At 35.3% G+C, this 7,145-nt stretch overlaps 1 long non-coding RNA gene across 1 annotated transcript; it reads left to right on the forward strand.

Moving 5' to 3' along the window:
• Positions 1–2,048: 2,048 nt before the first annotated feature.
• Positions 2,049–3,323, forward strand: LOC110881703. Its single transcript, XR_002559862.1, has 3 exons — positions 2,049–2,194; positions 2,744–2,797; positions 3,121–3,323. It is a non-coding gene; the product is annotated as an uncharacterized LOC110881703 (long non-coding RNA).
• Positions 3,324–7,145: the final 3,822 nt, after the last annotated feature.

Here is a 7,145-nt window from a genome sequence, read left to right on the forward strand (position 1 = left end):
AAGTAAAATATGCCTTAACATGTCTAATATAGTTACCTAATCAGTTTAGTTGTCAAAATTTAGGTTACATATGCTTAAAATGAATTTATGCGTAAAAAGGGTATTTTGGTAATTTACCTAAGGCATATAAACTACCTATCATACAACTACTTAAACGAAGTGACCATAAGGTATAACCTCGGAAGGTTATTCCCTATGCAACTATGGTCACCTAAAGTGTTTGGTCGGATCCTAAAGATTGACCAAATGGGTCGGGTTCGAAAGTATAAGCGATTGTTTAGATCCTTACCTTACGACCCTATATAACCACTAAATCTAAAAGTGACGAGCTAAACATGTTAAAACATGTTTAACGAGGTTTGAAAACAGGTTTGGTATCAAGACAAACGGTTTTGATACCTAAAAGTAGTTTGGTTACAAAATACGCAAGAATACGCATTTTGGTCGAAACTACGACTCGTCACTAAGCCTAGATAACGTGGTAATCAGTAGGTATAGTCACTAGGGACTAAAATAATCGTGATTACGCTCACGTTATGAAGTTCAAACGAACTTCATGTTGACCATAAACTGGTCAAAGCAGAAAGTCAAAAAAAGTTTGACTTTTAAGCGAAAGAAACGTAAAAGAATGAAAGAATACTTACAAAGGGTCCAAGCAAGCAAATCTTGATCCAAATAGCTCAGGTATGAAGCAAGGCTTCAACTTAGAGCATATTAGATCAGATTTGTGTGAGTTGCAACAATGAAGCTTGGGGGTATTTATAGAATTCCTTGAACTGTTAAGATCGTTTCTCGTGAAACGAGCTTCAATCTTAGCCATCCAAGTGTACCCCTTAATTTGGAATACCATGGGCACTTAGAATAGCCCCTAGAATGCTTAAAATACCATTTGCAAGTTACCAAAACCGTTGGAACAGCTGGTAACAGCTGGGAAAATTGTTTTTGTAGGTCTGGCAGGCTTACACGGCCCGCGTAAGACACCACTGAAGTCTACGCGGCCCGCCTGGGCCTCAGGTCTGCACAACAAGTTTCAGTTGATTGCAGTTTTAGTCCCTGCATGTGTTTAAAGCCTTTTTCGACACGTTCAAGGCCCGTTAAACCATTTTTAAGGCTCTACAATGATGCCTAAGTATGAGGGACATGAAACATGCTCAAAAATATGCCGGATGTCGGTTCGTTTGGTCGTACGATCGCGATATTCGCTCATTTACGACGAAATGCGCACGAATGCGAAAAACAATCCAAACTACGTGACGAATGGATTTTTCTTATGCCAAACACTGAAATAAAATATTTTAATGCTTACATAAATTTTTGGATGTCCGGATGTATTCAGAACGTAAGTTATGCGTGAAAATGCAAACTTATGCACTTTTTGACGCTTTTAGTCCCTGAATGAGCATAAAGTTTATTTTAGCACACCAAATCCCTAAAAGCCCATTTCTAAGCTATATAAAGGATGTTTAGGGTGTGTTTAACTTATGATCATGTTCCAGAGGGTCTGTTACAGTACGAATTGACATACTTTCGCAGTTTGTCGAATTTACTCCTTGTAAGCGAACAAACTTGATTTCGGCATACCAAACCATCCAAAACTTATTTCTAAGTTATGTAAAGGTTATTTAAGGTATGTTAAGCCTATGTTACTGTTCCGGAGTGTTTGTTGCATTAAACTGGTTATATTTACGCATCAGTACGCGTATAACCTTCCAGAAAGCGATTTAGAGCCCGAAATCGAACAAGAATTGATATGTGCAAATGATACACATATTTATACATATCCCAAGTATGAAATACAATATTTCATTGGTTTGGTATTTGTTTGATGGTTGAAGTGACACAGGTGTGTAACACCCCAAAATACGCAATTTATTTATGCTACCTTAAATGTCTAATTTTGTAATATTAACTAAAGTTAAAAGAATGTGGTATTAGTTCAACAAGAATGAAAGTTAATGTGTTAATTATCAACCATTAGAATTAGAGGGGCTGAACTTGTATAAAGTGATGAAAGTTTTTAATAAATAAAATAAAACACAAAACACACCTTCTGGTGTGTTTTGTGGATCGACCAGAGCAAAGAACCAAGGAGAAAAACCCTAGTTTCAGAAATTCACAAGATTAAGAAGGAATTAAGAGCCCAAGTTAATGCATGAACTCAAATCTTTAACCATCTAAGCTTGTGCAACAAATGGTAAGTCGAAAATTCTGATTTGGTGGTTTGTAGAAAGTGGGTTTTAACCCAATCATGAATTTATGTGGAAATCTTGTGTAATTGTGAGTTAGGAATTCACAATAGATTGAGAATTTTGTTTAATTTTGATTGTTTGGGTGATTAGGGTTCATACCCACTTGTTGTAGGAGTATGATGAACATGATGAGTTATAACAATATGCTTATAGATGTGAATTGATACACAATCTGTATGTGATAGAGAAATTAGATAAGTTAATGTAGGATGAAAGAAAGATGTGAATTTGATTGCTTCTTGTTAGACTAGAAAGTGAACATGTAGAACTATGCTATGAACACTTGTACCTTGTGCTTTGTTGATATTGTTCACACCAAGTGTTTGATGAAATGCTTCAATAAAGAATTCAGCCACATTAACCATAAACTTTATGTAAAAATCATGATTTGAATGTGCTTGTGAAGTAAGAGTTAAAAGTGTATGACATCTTATCAAGGGATGTATGTTAATATGTATATGGCATGAATTCTAAGTATGAATGATTATGTATAGGTGTAAAGGAGGAAGGTTCGAGTCACGCGAAGCAACAAGGAAATCAAGAACGAGGTACGCCACTTGTACAAATTCAGAATTTTATCATATTGTTGTTTTACCATATGATGCGTTAAATTGAATGGATCATGAAAAAGTACTTGTGTAGAATTTATTAAATAGGTCGAATATGATGGTTTAGTATGCAATAGAATGAATTCGTATGTTTGGACCCTTTTATGAATGGGTCAAAAGAATAGAGTGCAAGAATGAAAGAAATGGTATTTAGAGATTTTTCAGTTGCGGATGTCATAGTGACTATAAATCCGCTAGTTGGAATCTTGAGTTAAAAGAAAGAATTTTAGTCCTAATGAAGTTTACTCGTTGTTGTGATGTAGGTAAATCTCAAGTTAAATGACAAGCTTCGCCCAGTCCGAACACACCTCAAGCCCGTCATGCGTTCCGCACTTTTGTAAAGAAGACAATGTTTAATACTTTGTCACTTTTGTCCATGTCTAGTAGTTAATCCTAGTTTTTATTATGTTTGTCTTTTGAAAACTTAGTCGTATGTAAGTACATAAACTTAATGGTTTCGTAGGTGAAACAAGTTTGTTTTGATGTGTATATTATGTCTTTTGAAACGTAGCGTCTTTTTGAATGATGTTTTGATTATGAAAAACAGGGGACTGCTCGTTTTGCGAACGGGTCATGCCCAAATTTCGTTAGATATAGTATGTCAATGATTAAAAATTAAATGAAAAAAAATTAGGGCCGTTTCAAGGTGTCACAGTCTCCCCTACTTCAGGAAATTTCATCCCGAAATTTATTTAGAGGAAACTTGTGAGAGTTTGAAACATGAAGTTGAAAAGATCAAACAACACTGGTTAGAGTCCTGAACTTCTAGTAACTTTAAATAACATCATGCTTGCAATGCGAGAGGGACACTTATATACAAGTATATAAAGTGTTATTGGTGCGTCCACCGTACCTCTATTACATTGTTCACATTTCGTTATGGTTGCCACTATTGGTTCTTACACATAATAAATCTTACTGGGTTTCTGTGCACTGAATTTCATAATTATGTACACGTCTATAATTACGTAATTCCTTGCATAGTTCACACAGTGCATTTTATAATGTGTTAGGAAAGAAAACAATGAACGAGCCTGTGACGATGGTGGCTAGACCACCATAGGGTCCTTTTTAATTAAATCAATAAATGATTTAAATAGGCCACCAAGGAGTCTTTTCAGCTATAGCATCACATGTCATTCTTAACCAGGTTCTGAATCAATCTTTTGACTAGACCACTAAAAGGGTCTCTTTTGAATCATGGAATGGCACTATATAATCCAAGGGTCTTAACTGTTACGTAGAAGCCCATTAAGGATTTAATGGTAGTACCTTTTGAATATCCTACTATGAATCCCTCATATGAAGACATGAAAGATTCTACGAGGATTTGGATAACGAATATCCAGAGTATACAAAAGCACAAAATGCATAAAAGAAAACACAAATGCATAAAACACATAATCACAAAATTGTTTAACTTGATTTTAAATTTGTTATCATTTTGTTAATTTGTTCTGTTAGTTGTGCACATGGATTTAAAGCACACTAGGAATCCATTTCGTGGATTTCATTTGGTACTTTAAACATTATCAAGAATCTAACTATGAAGATAGAAAGATCTTAAAGAGAAAATTCGATTTCGATTATAAGGAACAGAAATGTTCAAATTAAGGTACACAAGGAATCCAATTAAGGACTCCGATTTGAATGATAATTATCCACAAGGATCTAATTGTAAAGATAAAAGATCCCATATGGATTTTAGAAGTTGAAGATTTTTGAAACCTTGCACTGGATGTGCTTAAGTCAAAACATGAAGTAAAAATGCTTATGAAGTTGAGATGCTAGATATGCCAAGGCGACATATGAAGTGGAATTTGAAGGTTAAGCCAATGTATGAGGAAAATATTTTTGAAAACTATGCATGGGGTTCTAAAAAATATGTTCAATGTTTTTGAAACCTTATATGTAATACTTTTGAAATCATAAAGTAGGTGTATTAGGTAGGTATATTTATAAAAATGTTTTAAAATCATGCGAGATGAATTTTGAAACTATGTATAAAGTTTTTGAAAACATGAATGATGCTTTTGAAATCATGCACTTGATATAAGTAATTATACTGTGTTAATATTGTATTCAAACTATATAAAACATTTTGAAATCATGAAGGTTGTTTTTGAAAACATAGACAATGTTTTTGAAATCATGGAGGTTGTTTTGAAAACTTATGTTATGCATGTTGAAAAATCAGAACGTAATGGGTATGAGATTTGAAAAAACCCTTAGTTATCTAACCAAAGATTCAAAGGCACAGATGTGAGAAAAGCACGATTACTCATAATGTCACTTCATTTCATGTACTTCGTTTCTTAGAATGAAACGAGTACTTAGAACTTTCAAGGAAATTATGAGCGATCACTTGAAAGAGAGAATCACAAGAGTAGTTTGTAAGAACGCAGTTCCTTGTCGTAGGTATCATAGGGGAATGCCATACACACATGTAACTACACTTGCATATCAGAATTGTGAACAACAATTTATTTATAAACAAAACAGATTGTTTCACATTACAAGAAAATAGAAGAAACAAAAGCATAAGACTACAACATCTTCTAATCAGCCAACTACTCATCCGTGGGTTGGATTGGCTTTAGCAAGCTTTGGGCATTTATTCACGAAATGACCCATCTTGCCACAGTTGTAGCACGATCTAGGTGGAAAGCGAGCTTGAGCAGGATTGGCTTGTGGTTGATTTGGACCACCTTGGTTCGGGTAACTTCGACAAGCACTTGCCAGGTGACCAACTCGCCCACCTGATACACACAGACGACACTGTAAGTGAGCTTGGTGATGCCCATTACATTTGTTGCATAACGGTGTCGTTCCCTTGTATTGCTTCTTAGCAGGTGGTGTTGCCACCTGGCTAGGACCTGCTTGATTTGGTGCAACGACTGGGGAATTCTTTGAAGCTTTACGTTTCTTCGGTTTTGGTGAAGGCTGGCTTCTGTTTCCTTTGATGACTCTTGCGTGGCTTCATTCTGGAGTCGATACATGGCCCTAGCTAATTCGACGGTCTTCAAGGCTACTTCGCCTATTCGCTGGGCAAATTTGGCAGTCTGCTCGGACATTTGACCGTTGCTGAGAGGAAGAGACATTCTAGAAGAAAATGAAAGACATAGGAAGAAACAAGTGAAAGGTTATCGGATAATCAAAACAAAATGGCAACGCATAAAAATTGCGATCACTTGTTTGTTACCTAAGGCAAACAAATGAGACGGTGACTAATCAAAGTAAACGGGTCATATTAATGTATCACTGAAGACATGCTTACCTATAAGTGAACACTAACCCCAAGAGTTCCCAGGTAAGAGTGACTGGTCCGATACTGCGGATTTGTACGAACACTCTAGCCTTAGACAGAAAACTCAGAGTACATGCATTCACCCTTCCAGTTTGCACGTGTTCACATTATAAAACCCAAACTTTGGCGAGATTTTGAAAACTTAGAGGGTTCAAAACCTAGTAATCAATCATCCTAGAACAGATGATTGCTTTTCAAGCCGGTTTTAAAATTTATGTTCTTGTTGTGGTTGTCCCCTAAGGGTAGGTGACGGTATTGTTTTAAGGTCTAAACACAAGGATCTTGTGTTAGGGTCCTAGGAAGGTTATAGACTAGGTCAAATCATTACTAAAAACCTAATTCCCTATAACCATGAGCTCTGATACCAACTCTTCTGTCACACCCCGACCACGTAAAACAACAAATCGTGGCGGAAACGTCGGGGAGTGTTGTAACAAAATCATTGTTTCATAACACATGGAAATTAAAAATTTTGTTATATTGAATTAAAAGAGTTACAATGTCTTAACAACAAAGAAACATAACATAATTAACTAGTCTTGCATCTTTTAATGTCACTAAGGCCCAAGTCCACCTAAGTGGACCTTGATCAATCCTATGCATCATTCAACACATGTGAAAATAGGTACGTTCAGCATAAAAATGCCTGTGAGATACACAGGTTTTATGAAAATAGGATTCATGACTTATAAGTTTAGAAAAAGTTGTTTAACAAAAGTTAGTCATGATCCTTGTAAAATGTTTTCTTTTATAAGTCATTTGAAAAGCGATGTCAAATAGATGATATGTAAAAGAATAATGTAAGGTTAAATGAATAACCAAGTAAAATGAGTTTGTATAAAATAAGTTGTTTTGTAAAACAATGTCTTGTGAAAAATATGTCATTTGTGTAAAATGTTATATGTCTAAACTGAAATGATTTAAATAACGCTACGATATGTATTACCATAAAAGCACTTATATATAGGAAGTACAAGCGGC

The sequence above is a fragment of the Helianthus annuus genome, chromosome 10 (assembly GCF_002127325.2).
Source record: "Helianthus annuus cultivar XRQ/B chromosome 10, HanXRQr2.0-SUNRISE, whole genome shotgun sequence".
Taxonomy (NCBI): Eukaryota; Viridiplantae; Streptophyta; class Magnoliopsida; order Asterales; family Asteraceae; genus Helianthus; species Helianthus annuus.